The sequence below is a fragment of the Pygoscelis adeliae genome, unplaced genomic scaffold (assembly GCF_000699105.1).
Source record: "Pygoscelis adeliae isolate BGI_AS28 unplaced genomic scaffold, ASM69910v1 Scaffold80, whole genome shotgun sequence".
Taxonomy (NCBI): domain Eukaryota; kingdom Metazoa; phylum Chordata; class Aves; order Sphenisciformes; family Spheniscidae; genus Pygoscelis; species Pygoscelis adeliae.
Genome location: NW_008823958.1, coordinates 515,171 through 533,842, shown reverse-complemented (window position 1 = coordinate 533,842; position 18,672 = coordinate 515,171).

Sequence of the window (18,672 nt, the reverse complement as noted above, 5' to 3'; positions counted from 1 at the left end):
AGGGATTATCAGCATAAATCCACTGCTCAATATGGGGATAACTTCCAACTCAAATATCGGGCTTCTAAAGCTCAAAATAGAGGCTTTCCTGAAACTTCCACCCTATCCAGCAGCTCTGTCTTCTCTAAGACCTAAAAAATTAGATGAACCCTACTTCAAATCAGACTGGGTCACAGCCTCTTCCAAATCCCAGCTATATGAATTACATGCTGCCCACTTAAAACTGTTGCCCGAGTGCCTATCCCAGCTATTTCAGACAGACACAGCGCCTCTCTTCACACTCGTCCCCAGGATGCTGCACCATGGGGCCGGGCATGGCCAGATGGCCCTTTGTCCCCTCACAGTGCTGGGGAAATGCCTCCTTTGCTCGTTTGATGGGGAAGTGCTGCAAAGCACATAGGGATCCCCATGAAAGGAAAAGGCCTGTTAAAGCATCAGATGTTATTTTACAACCACTTCAACATGTGGATTTTTATATTTCTGTGAGGAGAGGTAAAAGCACAGCGGTACTGAGAGACAAGGGGTTATGCTGCAAGTACCTAAGAAGGATGCACATCCTTGCTCGGAACCAAACACTGAGGCAACATCTGTGGGGGACTCTCTAAGAATCTCAGGAGCTTGCTTTCTTTGGTGGAGCTCACCCTTGCTTTGGACGCTGTTCAATCATCCCTATCAAAAACAGTTTTTAGTCCAAGGGCTCCTAAATATAATCCAAAGGGTATGGGTCATATTATTCAGTAAAACACACGCATCGATACTCACACTTATACAAAAGAAAAAACAAAACCAGTAACAGCAACAAAACTTTGGTGCAAAACAAACTGAAACAAGGGATGACAGTTTAAGATGAAGTATTTCAAAGAGAAGATTCGCTCTTTCTTTTACAGATCCACTCTCAATCCAAGTTTGTTCCTTATCTTACGCCTCTCTCTCCCAATAACCATCCCCATTTACTGAATGGCAGTTCCAGTAGCCTTCAAAACCATAGCACTTGTATGGCAAGCCAAATTCACTTCCGAAAAAGTACTGGGATTTTGGGGGGCTTTTTTGGTTTGTTTTTGTTTTCTGAGGATTGATACAAAAAGACATTTTCTGTAAGTACTGACGGTGCCTCTAAGTAGATATTTTTAACTGCATACAGTCCTAATATGATTCAGCACACCAGCGAGAGCCCACTTCTTGACCAGACCAGATTTTGTTGTCCTTGCCCTCCAATGGTGAGGAGACATGCCACTGATCCAAAAGCAGTGCACTCTCCAAGAAGTCCCTAAACTTCATTCAAGCTTAAATGGCAAGTAAACCTGGTGCTCGTATTTTGCACAACTATTAATATTACCTCATGAGCAGCTAACAACCTGATGCATGTAATTTATCACAAAGTTAAAACATTTCTGTAGGAACTTCTTTTTTATATTATTGACACATCACTGGTAAAACCAGTTGCTTACACAGCAGAGTTAAAAAATGAAAACTCCACAAACAAAAATGCAAGCGTCATTTAAAACCGCAAGAATGGTTATAAATATTGCGTTATTGCCTTTGTAATTGTTACAGAAAAATGAAACGCTAAATCATGTTTTATTAAACCATAGTTTCTATGAGAGCTTCTCTTCCATGAGATTGTCTCATGTTTCATTTTACTAACTCTGAAAACATTGCTGGAGTTAAATATAGAATAGGAAACAGTTTGGGTTTTTTTAAATCATGCTTCACAGTTAGATTTACTAATCCAGTTAAAACTGCATCACTTCAAAGCCTAATGTATAAAACAGTTTTATCTAACATGCTAGGAAAGAACAGGTCGATGAACACTTTTGACTTACAGAATGTACTGACTTGATCTATTAAACAGGCAGCTCCACTCAGTGAGAGTCTGGTTTTGAATGGATCCCTTTATTTTTAGATACAAAAATCTATAATGTCACTCAGAAAAGTCTTTAAGAATGTGTACGTACAAATTCAAATATGTATATATAGTCCTGCTGGACTCAATGGGAGTCAATGTATTTAAACACCTGCACCTACGGAGTGTTTTGCTGGATGAGGGCCATACAAAATATTGACATCTGGATTAAAGCATAAGCATCCATAAAATGCATATCTAAATCAAAACTGTAGCACAGTTCTGACTGCATTAAGCACTTAGATAACCCTATGTACTTGGAAAATCCCATATGGTGAACATATACCTGGCATATAGTAGTAGATCATCCAGGATTACGTGTCTTATGTATCTACAGATCTGATACTGAAGTCCTATTTGGAAGGGCAAAACTCAGACAAGTACAGTAGTTCCAACATTAAGAAAGGCAGTTTTATAAAATAATGACACACAGTACTTAATATAGAATTTCTCATTTGTGGAACTACTTACGTTGGGCTTTCTGTGGCAGGGGCGGTAGATGTTACCTACACTATGGTTTGTGGGATCCATCTGAGACTGAGGCATTGCAGTGCTAAACACTATACTGTAAAAACAATCCCTGCCATGAAGAATGCATTGCTTAAATGGGCAAGAAAAACATGGTAAGAGTGGAAATAGAGACACAGACAGATAAGCTGACTTGCCCAACATCTCAGAGCAGACCAGTGCCACAGACATGGTTGGAATCTGCCTGACTGGGAGAGGGACATGGAAATCTGATAGACAAACAATATTAGTTTTGGGAACAGGGATGAAAGGGAAGGGCAAGTACCTCCAGCCTCACTGAACACCGTCCCCAGAGTCTGGCTCACAATGTGAAGGTGTGTCCCAGGTCTCCCAGCCAACTTCCCCAAGTAATACAGCTGAACCATTCCTAAGCACAGTATAGTAAACTATATTTCCTAGAGGAAAAAAGGAAAAAGGCAAGAAAGTCCTTTAGGATTTCATGAAGGAATGCAACTGTACAAGCAACTGAGCAACTGTGCAGACTGGTCCCAAGCAGCTCAGAGATGAATTCATAAACCTCACGGCAGTCTTCCCACTGGAGTATGAATAGCCATGCTTGTTTTACAGATGGGTACACATCTGTAAGAGTGCTTTCTGGGGGCCAGATCCTGAGGATACGAAGGTTACTGAGCACTTTCAAGGATGCAGAACCACAGCTACAGCGATCTATTGGTGTTACAGCAGAGCTTGGACCGGTCCATAGGAGTTCCCACCACCTGCTCTAGTTACTATTCCCCTAAACCAAACTTGCACAGCAATAAGCAGAGCAAACTCTTCTTCCTACTGAACACTGCACGCAAATCAAGCCATCTGCAAGTAACCACCCAGACCTTATCCAAAATGAATACACTTCCTTTTTTTTTTCCCTCTCTCTCCCAAGCAGAATATTGAGACAAGAGAAATATCCTTTCTGGAGTCTTAAAAGTCACTCTCCTATAGTTGAAAGCACTCTGTCTGGCACAGCAAGCACATGCATTGTGCTCTTCACATGTCGTTTCACCCACCTGTGCCGGACAAAGCCTCTTCTTGTCATGGAGACAAAGTCCAGTGCCGAAGGACTCCAGCTTGAATAGAGAAGACCATTGTAATTTTTGTGGGACTTTGTCTGAACATTTAATGTCCTCCCTTATTGCTCTCCCAGGAGGTCAGACTTTGAGAGAAGTCAATGCAGCACAACACACAAATGCACCTGCACATTTGAGATGTTTAACATGCACACATATAAGTGCCTGGGATTTTTTAATAGTAAAATAAACAAGAAAGGTGGGGGAAAGCAGAGAAACTCTATCTCTGATCGTTAGTGTAAACCTAGTTCTTGGCACATTACTGAAAATTAGTAGCTCTTAAGAAAGGGCTTTTAATTGCTTAATCTAAGTAATGTGGACAATGGCATACGTGTTTTATTTTAGGGTCTATCTAGCCCACTCAGAAAATGTAATGGACCTAATTTTCATTTAGTATAGGTCTGTGCAGTTCCTAAAACATCTAAATGGCTATTAATTTAATCAGGTAATTTAACTATAGCTCTAGAAAAGGCCACCAGCTAGTTGTCACGCAATGATTATGAGGATGACATTTCTATCCCATGATGCCAGAGGCAGACTTTGATACATCATTTTCTTTTTGAAGGTTAAACTCAGATAACCTGCCTTTGGCATTTAATTAGCTACATATTAAACACTCTTTTAATAATAAAATGATTAAAAATTTTATTGCTTCTCAAATGAGGCCCTTTTAGATAGATTTAATGACTTGGTTAGAGCACTGTAGTTTGTGAACCAAACCTTAGTTAGACCAGTATATAGTATAATGATATGCTTTACAGCTTGCAAAATCTGTATTTTATTCAAATGACTGCCATAATCATTTTGGGTAAAACTTATAATGCATTCTTCTGTATTTTTAAGTCTAACTGTTAAATGTCATTGAAAAGTAACCAAGAACCAACTGAGTTCAGGATTTAGAGAAATTATCAAATTCAGGTATAGTTACATTAAGCTGCAGTAAGATTAATGTACTGTATTTTATACAAAAATTGTTTATCCTTTTAAAAAAATCATTTTTCACAGTTCAGTATCTGTAAAAAAAACCCTCAGGTTCACCTAGCAATGCTAAAAAAGCGTGAAGTGGCTGACAGTCTCCACTCTTTATTTGGTATAAAAATGTTAGCAATTTAATGAAAACTGACACAAAAAAGATAATATTTTTCCCATTCCTGCATCGTAATAACAGTGTCATGACTGCAAAATAGCTGGAAAGATAATAATTCCATGGGCTGTGCCCACAGAGCGAATAGTACTATAAGGCAAAGCAAGTACATGGCATTTAAGAATATACATATTTTATGTCTGTGTGCATATAGATTTATCTCTATACTTAAACCAAACAAGTACCTTATCTACAGATTAAGGTAATTATTAAAAGCTCCACTTTTTGCAGCCAGGAGTTTGGCCCACCAAAATCCCATCACCTTCACAGCCAGAACTAGGTCATCTCCTCACAGGCAGTTAGTTACTGGAAGAGACGCATAATGTAGGAATCAACCTACCATCCAGTCCCCTTAAAAGTGGTCTCTTAGGGAAGAAGTACATTGTCAGGACAGCTGGATAAAGAGGGAAGTCCATCGCCAAGTCTGTCAACCTAGCACTTTTCATGAGCATAAAAATGAAGGAGAAAAAACAAGAGCAAACCCTATGAAGAACTGAAGAGTAACACCTTTTAAACTGTACTGCTTTGTTCCCAAGTCTTTGAAGGATTCCTCATTGACTTAGATCCTGCTAGAAAGAAAAGTCTTTCCTCAACATCTTCTCAACCCAGTCATGACAAAGTAAAAGCCAGAGCCTTCTTAAACACTCCCTTTACAGGCAGGTAGGACAGATTATTTCATTTGCCAAGATCTATTTGATAAAGGAAAAGGGGGAGGCCATCAGGATTGTGGTTATGCCCTTTTAATTCTCAAACTGCCTTAGTCCCTGTCCAGACGTAAATTAAGACAATCTAGAAGTTACTCTGCTTACAGTCTCAGCTGAGCACGCCACGGGTAGTATAGCTCTACTTCTCTCTGCTCTTCCTATGCCTCCTGTGCCAGGGTAGGCAGGCAGCGGTAAAGTGTGCACCGATGTCCTTCTCACCACTAACATCCACGCAATTTTACATCTCATGTTTGATACAAGAAACCACATATCTAAACAGTCAGGGCAGGTGGTCGTGTCAGGGCCACGAGTGTGCCATCAGGCTCTAATTGCCCTGACCAGCCTCTCATGAGCATAAAAATGTACCTTTGCGCCTTGGTGGTACATTGGCCCGGCTTGTCCTTGGACTTACTTTGTAACCACAGGCTTGCCTGGACTGTTGATTGACCCTGGTTGCTGTTGTTGGACTCAGTCTGCTCCTCTTGTTCAGGTACTATGGGGCTGAAAAATTCCTGCCTGGGCTTCCCTCGTATATTACCCTTGCCTCCTGTCTCATCTGCCCTTAGGAAGCAGCCTGTTCCTGCTGCTCCCTGACAGGTTGCTGGTGAACACAAAATGTTGGAGGTTTTTTTGTTTGGTTGGTTTTTTACTGGGTACATCTGTACAACATAACATGTAGAAAAAACCAAGCTAGACTGGAACAAAACGAGTGAGGTAATGAAGCCAGCACAGCTGTATTGGAATGATGCTTTTCATGGGCTCATACATCCCTGTGAGAAGGCTGGGCAGTCCGGCTCCGGCTAACTGTTGAGAGTTACTGTAGATGGCTTCACACAGCATTACGCTGGTGTCTGGACATTCCTAACATGCTCTCTTTCAGCTTTTGTAGGCCACACCTCATTTCAATTAATTAAGACTTCTTCATGCCTCATTATATGATATTGCTAAAAGGGTAAGAGGTGCTTTGCACCTCATTTGATGCTTGCAGCACCTAACCCATGAGATGAGATAAAACTTTAGAAGTGCTGCCCTCATAGCCCAAAGGTGGTGCAATATAGAGTATTTTCATTTTGTAGCCTAGACAAAAGCCTTGCCAGAGAGGACCACCACAGAAATGTTTCTAGAAGAAATTGTAGTAGATTCGTCAAGAGAAAAAGACGAGGTTATCTGTTCTTGGGCAGTTCTGACAAAGGCAAATGGAGAGCATGTAAAAGACTACCATTCCAGTATGCCTCCATTCTACTAAAATGCTGTTAAACCACAGGGAAACAGATTCTGCACTCATTTGCAGAAGAGTATCTTGCTTCCTACTTCATTTTCTATGGATAGTAAGACCCCCTTCCCACTCTTACAACACTTACCACACTTACATTTGCTTATGCTTTTCCCTTAGGAAGTAGAAAGTTCCTAAAGTGGTGAAAGCCACTATCATCTTGATATACCTACTTATAAAAGGGAAGTTCATGTACCAAGAACTGAAGGTTTTGGAGGCTATTTCTTCTCATACTTAGAGGACAGATTGCTTGAAGAGATGGTTTATCACCTGGGTGATAACACTCACATTGCTGCCTTTGCATTGCCCTTTTGTGAGGGTTGGGGGAAAAATAATCTCTCGAAATTTGTCTTTAAGCACGTACAGATTTCAACATGAATTCAAAAAGAAAGATGGTAGGAAAGAAGACAGGTCAAGGATTTTCCTAAGTACTAGAGCTACAAGCATGTCAGAACAAAAAAAAAACAATCAGTCTGTCTAGATTTCTTTTTCAGTAGCATCCACTTTAAGCATGCCTTCCAACACTGTTGCCCTTTCCATGGTGGCTTCTGTTTTCTGTTTTGTTTTTTCTTTCTTGGAAGTTGAATCTTCCCTTTCAAACCATCTAATTCTGCAAGCTATTGTTACTTGAAAGCAGAGTAATAAAACAAGCAGCAAATCTGTCTTAAAATGCAAATGCCCTCTTCCAGTCATGCGTGTGCCTACTCTGGGAGCATGCCCACCCTCTGCAAAAACTCCTAGGCCTACCAGCTTTCATATTCTCATTTTTCTTTGTGAATAATGACTATCCCTTTTCTTATGTTACACTTCTGTGCCCAGCTATTCAGTTTCTGCTTTTTCACAGGGGAAAAAGCTATGATCTTAATATCATGGGATGATATTGCAGTATATTATTTTACTATGCATCTATGTGCAGGTGAACTACTGAATGAAGAAGGTTCAGGCAACACCCTCTCTCTTTTTACTCCTGTTTTGAAAGTATGCAGATTTTTCACTCCTTGAATACTACGAAAGGGCTTCCTAGTGTGGTGGATTACATGGCCAAGGACGAAATCTATACTCAAATACAAATTGTTAGCCCCTTTTGTGCCTCTTACAGTGCCCATCAGGACTAGTTAATGTGAATACAGCTCAGAAACGGTCCTCCAGCAATGTCACCGAGCAGATACTTGCATAAAAGCCTGACTTCAGGAAAGACGATGGGAAAACTCTGACTGCCTGCAGTGATGCTCATGTTTCACCCAATTTATTCAAATATATCAGTTATAGTTAACTCCAGCTGGACGCTAAAGGTATTGTATTAAGGGTACTGTATTAATGGCTAAGCCAAGGCAGTTGCTTGTTCCAATGAAATAAAGCTTTTCCCTTTCTCCCAGGCACGTGATCCTAGACTCCTCAATACCTTACGGAGTCAGCTCATCACACCAATAAACAACTAACTTGGCAAGGAGAAAGTTTTCTGGTTGCACAGTGAGCTGAGCTGGCTCACTAAGGGATCCAACAAGCCCCAGAGCTGGATTAAGGGAACAAAACTGTGACTGGGACCAGGATGGTCCCTTTCAACAACAGCGAGCCTTTTGATGTCATCAAATTATGCCCTAAATAGGAGTTGAAACACAAAAAACCTCTCCAGCACCCCTCCAGTAGAAAGATGAAACCCAGTTTTAATTTGCTGAGAAAATGCAGTGATCCAACTTTGTACAATTTAAAGGGTAACCACATAACAAGACTTCTAGTTTTCCAGCATTGTCACATGCTACAGAAGATATCGGATAACACAAGCAATGTGATTTGGACCTACACCTTATACTTTAGCTCCAAGCTACATGCAAAGGAGTAGCAAGTACGAAGCAGAGCTGGAAACAAAGCACACTGCACTCAGAAGCCATAGGAATTTCAGATATGCAAAAACGTTTCTAATTAGTATTTTGAAAAACCCCACCAAACCAAAAAACAAAGCTCTGTATGTAATGTTATAAGTTCATCCCATGATTGAGAACTGGCAAACTATTTGTAAGAGAAAGGACACTAATAGTACTGTGCTAGCAACGATCAGAGATACAACGCTTCAAAATAAAATAAAAAAAGGAAGATGAGATGCTCCCATAGAAAAGTTTGATGCAAAATTTCTTGGGGTAAATGCAATCTTTCCTTTGACTTCAATGGGCTTTCCGTGAGGAGTCAAGTGACTGAATTTAAGAGGTAGTTTTTCGCTAATATAACTGGAAACAGAAAATAGAGTGACTAGACTAGAGCTGTAGGCACTGAACTTCGAGCTTTCAACCAGGATTTTTTTAATGGTATTTTTTTCTTAGACTGTTCAAAATATTCCAGGAACATAGTAAAAATCTAAGCAGTTCAATAATTTAGCTAGTGCATTGAGTGGTAACTGGTGAAAGAAAATGCAGTAATGCTGGGAATAACCTATGAACCTACCATGCATCTAATCATTGGAGGGATTCCAAATTTACCTCCAGAAAACGTATAAATTTAAAACCAAAATCTTTGAAACGCAGAGATCGGTATCCCATCATTTGCAGAAGAGTATCTTGCTTCCTACTTCATTTTTTATGGATAGTAAGACCCCCTTCCCACTCTTACAACACTTACCACACTTATATTTGCTTATGCTTTTCCCTTAGGAAGTAGGAAGTTCCTAAAGTGGTGAAAGCCACTATCATCTTGATATACCTACTTATAAAAGGGAAATCCAGTAAAACGACACATACAGTTTTATTCTTCCTTTAGATCTTTAAAAAACATAGATAGAACACACAATGTAAAGGAAAAGTAGACAATGAAGACGACATATCAGAAAGATACACATGGTTTGACTAATGTCTGAGATACTTTTTAAACAGTAAATACTTTTTAAACAATTTAAAGTCACACTATTAGTTCAGCATTATCTTTTGTGATTTGAAGCATTTGAAGAGAAGTCAAGAAAAGACAACACAGACACAGGCATGCATTTTTACACTTCAGTATTCTTTAGCTCTGAAGCTAATAATGAGGTTTAGTGGCTTTCAATTTCTAGGCTTTTCTAGGTACATTTTGGCAAGCTGTTATGCAATTTGTTTTGCTTTTCTTTTAGAGAATGGTTTTATGGCCAGAGCTGGAAAGAAGCTTACTGCTAGTTCCAAGCTCAGAAGATAAATACTTGTTTGGAGTTCCACATACTTACAGCACGTAATGCTTCTGGCAGTATTAAAACAAAACCAAGAAAGCATCATATTGTTTAGCTTCTTACAATCACAAACATGGAATGAACATCACAAAAAAAGAAAAACAAAAGCCAACACACAAACGACAACCCAAAACTTCTTGTTTCCCCAAAGCCACCTGAAAAAAAGAGCATCCCTTTTATATGAACCTGAACTTCAGAACTTCAGGCCCTGGTGGCCATAAGAGCTTCTATGAGTGAAAGGATTACCATGGGAAAAGGAATCAGGGTCTGGTATCTTGGAACTACTCCATTTAACCCTAAAATTACCTTTTCTCTTCAAATTGAGTGGAGAGTTCCTACTGAAAACTAGTTAGAGCAGTTGCATACTTCCTATCCATGGCCCATAAGGATCCATATTTAACTTCGTGTTACTTTTCCTACTATTCTGTGTATGAATTCAGAATTACGTGTACAATTTGTTCCAGAACCCAAAGTAGTAATCATGATCTGAGACAACGGAGTAAGATACTCTCTTTCAGCATATACCTTGGCCTATGCCAGAAAGCACGTGATCCTTTTGTTTTATTCCTGGCTTAGCAATCAGAAAAGTAAAGAAGTGTTCACTTGCAAGGAAGTGTTTCAAATCATTAGGCATACTTTGATCAGACAATCGCCTCATACAGAGTGATGAAAGACCAAAGGTGACTGCCTTTGTGACAATAATGTCTTAGGAGTGGCAAGGAAGCGATTAGTTTTCTGCTGATAACCCCATCCACCAGTCTCAATATCTTTTTACCTCCAATACAGTAACTCTGAAAGAGAAACCTTTCCATACAGGTTACACATTCTCAGGAGTAGTCTATTGAGCTCAGCTGCTGTGTTCAGCCACATATGCAAGATGTAACACTGCATTTTCATCACTGAAAATGCTTTGCCTGTACCAGCCTTTGTTGCAGAAGATAAGTTTGATATGCCCAGTGAAGGGGAGTGTTTGCTCCACTGAGGAACAAATTACAGGTGTAGAAGTCCAAAAGAGAAATCGATGCAATTGTGGTTTGTTTGGTTTTTTTCACACGAACTTCCCACAGACATGTACAACTTTTCCTATGTAGAATTATGGCAAGGATTCTTAGTTTTACAACACTAAGTAAAATCCAGCAGCTTTCCTTTCCTTATGAGAAGTATATGAAAAGTTATTCCCTGCCCACACAAACCCAAAACCCAAAGCTGTTGTTTCTCTGCATGCTTGCTGCTTTGCTGTCTCCCCTCAAGGACAGAATCTTGGGGGTTTCATGTTAATTTGTATGAAAATGTAATGCTTTCCGGCTCTTTCATTTATGTTATGCAAAGTCAGTATTCTCCTCTCCAGAATTTAAAGCATACCCAGTGAAACTTGACAGGTAAGGGAGGAGGAAGGTCTTAGAGGTCTGAGAAAGCAAATATAATTTACAATGCCTAAAACCATAAAATCTCATTAAATATGTAAAGCCAGCAGAGCTACCAGGAGAGGAAACTAGGTAGGGCTGGCCCCAAGCACAGAGGACGTGCTCCACAGAGACTCCTTCGTGACCTTCAGTGGGGAGAGGACTGCACTGTGGCAGAAGTCTTGTGGGACGTTCGCCAGCAAGGTTTGCTGCTGGGACACCGCTCTGTTTCCCCTCCCTCTTCGTCAATAGTGGACAAATATACAGGCAGACACCACACTTCATCCATCACGCTGCTCCCTTGCTTGGGAGTGATTGCTGGGGTGAATGAGAAACCATTACCCTGTTGCGTAAGATTTAAAGACGATTCCTGTGAAGTATCCATGATTTTTTGCAGTTTCTGCCATGAATGTGATCGTCTAGTGTTTTGAGCATATAGGTAGGGTGTAGGAAATATAGCTGGCCTCTGAACTATGATCCACTACAGCCCAGGAAAGCTGATCATTGGGCAGATTTTACCCTTGTCTCTCATTCCAGTTTGAAATTCTTTCCCAAGTCCTCCCAAACCAATTCTAACAAAAGCATTATTAAAATGGTAAGTCAAGAAAGGGCTCTATTTCAATAAACAGATTTTTCAGACAAATGCCGTTTTTCAGCTTTCCTAAGCATATCACGCTCAGTCTGCAGACGGGGCCCATTTCTGTGATTTCAGTAGGAGCAGAGTGTGCTTGAAGACCCCAGGCACCCACACAGACATGTGCAGAACCACATCCTAGACTTCACGGATTAAATCATACATGCATTGGTCAAACAACACAGAACTGATTCCAAAGATTTCAAAATGCCCAGTATTCTCTAAAAGGAGCACTAAATGCATATGATTTACTATGCTACTAATTGAAATCCATCCTTGTGCTTTTAGTTCCTTACTATGTCTTAACCCCTCCCCCCCTTTCTGTTTGGGTGAAAAAAATATGTTCCACATTAAGCATGGCACTCAAGCCTCCCATCTTTGTTATGGATATGAAAAACAAATGCTCAAAAGAAATGCACCTGGCTCTGTGTGGTTCTCTAAAATACAAGATGCAGTGAAGGAGCTGTCACAAGTCTTACTGCAAGTATAAAAAAAACTCTGGGGTTTTTCCATTGCACGCTTCGCATCTAATCAATTTACAGTGTGACAGTATTCCTAGAAAACCTTCTTTCTCACTGTATAAAGGCCTGGTATTCAAGCATTTTTGAGTGATAATTCAATAGGATTAAATTACACTTGTGACAGCTCAACCTCACTAATGAGGTACATTTCAGTAAACTGTTGACAGAACTGTCTGGAAGGCTTCTTTAATTTACCAACATGTAACAACATGGGAAAAGCATTAGTCAACTAGATGAAGATGAATAAGCATTGGGGTCTGGGGGCATTTTACATTAACACATGACAACCTAAAAGTGTTTTTGTCACTTGCTCTATTTAGCCCAAGGCAGTCACTGAATAACTGGTACCTGTTAGCGTGATTGACTTACCAAAGCAACAGAAGGGATTATGTTTACAAATGTCTGTATGGAAAACACACCAGAGAAATGTCTTTCCTTTTTCTTAAAAGATAACAGTTGTTTTGTGGGAAGATGTCTTACAGCTACAGCCAGGCTGAAAGAATTTTTAAATCTCTTCAAACAGCCTGCCAGAGTGCTACATCGATTACTTCATTTCAGAAGTTCTTTAAGACTAGATTTCTTTTAAGCTTGTTTAAAACGTATAATTCCATACAACTATTAACTAGCAATAGTATATACAACCTTTTACTAAGCAGAAAATGTAAGACAAAGAGAGAAAGATGCAGAGACAGACTCCATGGCTTCCAGTAACACGAAACGACTAAACAACTCTCTATGTATATCAGTTTCTGCATATATACTGCCATCAGCATGCTTAAATAGAAGCTGAGGGATATTTAAGGAACTGATGGTATCATTAAACAGGGAAACTAAAATGCGTAAGAAAGTGAAGACAAAGCAATGCCAGTAACTTTAAATGTGCAGCTTCCTGTAGGTGTAAATTAGTGCAGACAATTTTAAAGGTGTGATGAAAAGTCTCTCGCCTGATGCACTCAACTGATGTATCTGCTGCATTTTTAGAACTAGAAAAGTTAAAATACTTGCAAATAGCTTAAGACTTAAGCAAAACAGGCTGCACCATGACTTATGGGAAGTGGTCCACTGAAGGAAAAGCCTGTCTTTCTATTTAATCAAGTTGCATATTTAATGAGGGGAAAAAAGACATTTATTCTATTTCTCCTCAGTATCACCTGGTGCAGTGCTCTCAGTTCTGTGTGAGTTTACTTCCCTAAGAGGGACTGTCTGCTTCAGAAGAATTAAAACATTCCCTGATGGAAGGGAGAAAAAAGACAACTAAACCAGAACACAAGTTTTCCAATGTAGTGGAAACAAGATAAACATCCTAAAATAAGACTGTGGTTGAGGACTGAGGGGAAGCGGGAGATTTTGTAGGCTTACCAAAGGAGAAAAATTGAAAGGCTAAATTCACTTGGATGGGAATCAGACCCCAAAACCACATAGCTGTCTGATTACATTGAATTTGAACAATGTGAAAAGTAGAGAAACAAACGAGGTGTAAATTAATCTTGCCATGAGTAAAGCTGATGAGGTTAAGTGATAGATAACCCACCAAGTCTTTTAAAAGATCCATCTTTTCCCATTTGGATTCGTGCTAGTCTGCTGCTATCTGTGGGCTACCATCACCTTAATTTTTTCCATCTGTACTGGCTGTACTACCTGAACTTACCACTTCTTTCATCTGTTCCTACTTCAAACAAGACTTAATCTCACCAGTGTCATCCTATTTTCTGTGATCACAAAATTAAAAATCCTAGTTTTAATACCAGTGAACAGCCCTCACCAGTCTCTTCAGCATTTCAGACTGGTAAATACGACTGACGAAAAGAAAAAGGACTGCAGGGGCAACACCTGGGGAGTAATATAACTACCATAGTCTCATGCTCAGTGTCCCCCTCTCACCTCCTCCCTGTCACTTATGCACTGACACCCCTGGCTCTGTACAACAGCAGATCCACGGAACAGCACAGGCACAATATTAAGGACAACCTGAGTGTAGAGTAACCTACATTCTGGTCCCTTCACACTTATTACGAACAACTTCCTATGAGAATAAAAATACTGAAGGTCTGGCGCTAGCAGGCACTTTCTTCAAACCTCTCTGTTCTCCTCCGTCAGCTCTCCCCTCTCACCTCCCTCTGCGACTCCTCTCTGTACAGCTGCAGTGTTGGTGCTTTGTATGGGCTGTGCTCTCCTTTACAGCAAGTAATGGGAAGCCAAGAACTTGGACTGCGTTTGTAAAACTGTTTTGAAAATGAATAGAGAAATGTCTCAAATGACAAATATCCAGGAGGAGGAACAGGGGAGGGGAAAGGTGATTGTAATATACAGAAGAGCTTATTTAAAATTGTTTCTGAAGACCCTTGCACCTTGTAATCCCAGTGATGGCTGATTGAAAGCACTGATGCCACAAAAATGGAGTATAAAAATAGAGGCATGCTGTGCCGATAATGTATCTTTTTTAACAGTTTGAGTCTCTGGGGCTAAAAAGGGCTGGTACATGACTTTGTCTCTCTTCCTTTTTTTCCTCAGATGCAAGCGCCTCTATTATGCAGCAGGCTGAAACCTCTTTGTCAAAAAAGTTAACTTTTTTCCATTGAGTTTTACTATTTACTGGAAAGGGGAATTATTTATACAGCTTTCATTACTGCAGTACCAGAGTAGCTCACGGTCCCGGTGCATTCATCCTCACAGAATTATTTGAAGGAGGGATAACACTCTTATCTACATTTTGTATACAGCAGGACTTGAGCTCAGAAGCTGACGCATTCAAACTCAGTGACTTGCCCAACAGTACATGAACTTCTCTGCCACAACAGAGCCCTGAACTTGGGTCACGCAAGTTTGTCTATATCAGCAATTGAAAGAGCTTTCTTTTCAGACAAACATGCTTCTGAAAGCACATAATTCCCTTCTTAATTGGTTCTTAGGTCTACCAAATGTCTGCAGCTGCCAGATGACACCTTGAATAATCCTCAGGATGATATGGTCAATGGTCAAGGCATATTAATAAGTCTATTGATGGCTATAAGTTTTTTTCTTGTTCAGCTATTTTATTATTAATAGTTTCTCACTACGGTGTAATCAGTGAGACTGAAAAGGTTGGCATACATCAGCTAGCCAGGAAAGGGCTAAGGGCCCTAGCACCCAAAATACCAACAGGAGTAATTTGTCTAGCCTGTTGAAAAGACGGGGGTTTGGTTATGTTTTTTTAAAAGCAGTGACGTTTCCTAACCAGTCACAAGCTTCCCAGTATGTCTGATCTATTCCACTTTGAATCAAGAAGCATTTGCAAATTCAAGAAAAACATCAACAGCATGATGGTATCCTTAGAAATAATTTCTGCCGGTTTCCAGGAGAAACAGGCAGGAATCTTGCAATATTCTTCCTGCCCGTGAATACGTGGCCATTCAGCGAAACCAGAACTACATTTGTAAGGAAAGGCTCTCTTTCAGAGACCAGAGTTCACCGGTTTCCTCCTTTTTCCCTTCCACCAAAAATACTTGAAACAAGTAGGATTTAAGGAACCGAGCTGGTCTTATATCTAATGAAAAGCAGCTTTTTTCACATTAATTGCATGCAGTGACAGAAAGATATAAAAAGGAGGGAAAGTTAAGACACTGACTGCATGCTCGTTTACTTCTGGATGACACAAGGCAACTTCAGAGCATCCATGAACCTGAACCACTTCTCTTCCTTAATGAGACAGCATCTAGGAACATCCATGGAGTATGAATTTTACTGTGTCTTTCTCACATATCATAATGTTCTCAGGCACAAAAAATGATGCTGGGGAAGTGAGTGTAGCTGCATGACCACAAAGGCCTAATCTATCCAGGCTCTGGGAGTACATCATAGCCATCCAGCGGTAAATTCACCAGTGGGTTAAATTTATACTCCTCTGGCACATCAACAGAATGACTAAATTCATGCTTAGTACTGTTATCCTTTCTCTACAGGTGAAGAAACTGGTCAGTGCAGAACTTGAAGTAGGACACTGGAACACCAGAAAAATCACAAATTTGAGTGCTTCTTCCCCAGCACCACCAACACAAACACAGCCTGGGCTTGCTGCTAATGCTCAGCCTCTCCAGCACCCTCAGCAAAGTCCACAGGGCACAAAGAGTGGAGCTCAACAGCTTCCCTCACTCCATCCCATAAGCGAAGGACAGCAATGCCACCACATCTTCCTGACAGTGTTATTGTGCAATTCCAGAGCTGGATCTTGGGGCTATTTTCTCTGTGTTGAAACATCTATGTGTTATTAATTTACTATATGCCCATCACTGTCCTGAATCTTTTCTTCAGTGAAGAGTCCTCTAAGTCCCTGTCCTTTTTCATAAGACTGTAACGCAAGTACTTTACCAGTGGCAATGCCTTCGGGTAGCGATATCTGCAAAAATTACGCTTTCCCAGTCTACAGGCAGTACAGGCAACCGTCAGAAATGGCAGTGAGCTCCGTCCTCTCTTCTGTCTGGCTCCAGTTCCCTGAACACAAGTCCCATTCCTATCTCCATTGACCGAAGGTAACCTCTCGGGCGGAGGTGCTGAGCTGAGCTGGAGGTGCAGCACTTGCACACAAGGCAGCTGCTCCGCAGCATGGCTCCTGCCTGCAGGTGTGGGCCTGATCACCTGCGGAGCCAGGTAACACCAGGTAACACCCACGTGAAGGCATCTCACAGCTAATGCAAGCACCTGAACAAAAGCAACCGGGTTCTTCCTTGGCATCCCCCTTGGGAAATGGCTCAGGTCCTAACTTGTCCTCTAAAACATGTCCTTATTCATGTTTGTGCAGCACCTAACACAAGACGGACAAAAGGCACCATTCCAGAATAAATTGTGGTTGTCCTAAAAAGTACAGCACCTACCCTGAAAACTCTACATTGCTTGCTTGCAAGATACGGCCTTGACTTGCCCCGAGAAAACAGTTGGGTGGGCAGAGCAAGGATATCGTGCTCCATCTTTCAGCTCAGGGAGAAAAGTGTACCCTAAGCTGCTATTACTCTGCTCCTCCAGCTCGGAGCACTGACAATTCCAGGTCTGCTGCCCTTATCTGCTACAAGATCCGCCAGCCAAAAGATGACACACATGCCTAGTTATGACAAATTGCTTAATTACAAGTTTGGCAATATGTAATACTTTGTATTTGCTATTATCGTCAAAGCAGAAGAAACTGAAAAAAAAATCCATTACCCTGAGAAAAAAGTCTGCTGTTACCATAAATTTCTGATAAAGAAATGAAGTAGGTTCAAGTTTAATCACACCAGCAGTAAATCAAATATCAAATTTAAAACAACGAATTACAAAGAGCCTCCTCACAGTCACTTAGCATTGATAAATTAGTAATGTAATATTAAATTATTCATATCTTTTTTTTTTCTCCTTAGGACTATAATGATATACTGTACACAGCACTGATAATTTACTTAGGCTGAGTCCATTCATTTAATTATGCTGCTAAACTTGGTAGGCCAATTGGTCATCATGAGAGTTTCCAGGCAAGCTAATCACAAATATATAGAACATGTCCCTTATTGTCCCCAGCGGCTAAGTGCTAAAATGCTATTTAGTGCTCAGAAGGTTAATGTCCTGCTTATGTAAATTGTCCAATTTAACATTCAGCAGCAGTATCATAAATTCTGGCTCCAGGATTTCATTAAACGTATGTTCAAACTAGTTGACCTTAAAGGTTAACAAGCACAAGTTAAACAGGACAATTATTTAACTCGCTTCTTATCAAGAGACTGAAGCGCTCTAGCCATTTAATAGTTATGCATACTTCACAATTAGAATTCTTAAAAGGTCTCTGATAAAGCGGCAGGTCATGAATTTTCATAAGGATGTCAGATAATAGCTATTTATCTGCACTTGTTTTTCTTTCTTATAAACTTAAACTTTGATCTTAACATTCAATTAGAAATGATTCCACAGAGAAAGACTAGGTGACTCAAGGAGCTTGTCTTCACATTAATTTGAATCTAAATTAAGCTTTAAAAACATCGCATCCATATTGTCTCCTACAGAAATTAATTCAGAAGTTAGCGACCTATTCTTCATGCAAAAAAACGCTTCAGCCTTTCAGCGTTAGCTGATCGAAAAACACTGAATGCCAAATCATTACATCAGGCTATCCATTGCATTTTTATGTAAATCACAGGAAAAAAGTCTCCCTATACATCATGAAGTAATTTGTATTATACACAATCAACTTGCCTCTTAATATGTTAACCAAAGATGAAGACAGACTAGCCGAGACCATTTCTTCTTTACACTGCCCTATTTCTCACACAGCCTCTTTTCCTGAGGCTTTTGTGAAATATGAACGGCGGCAG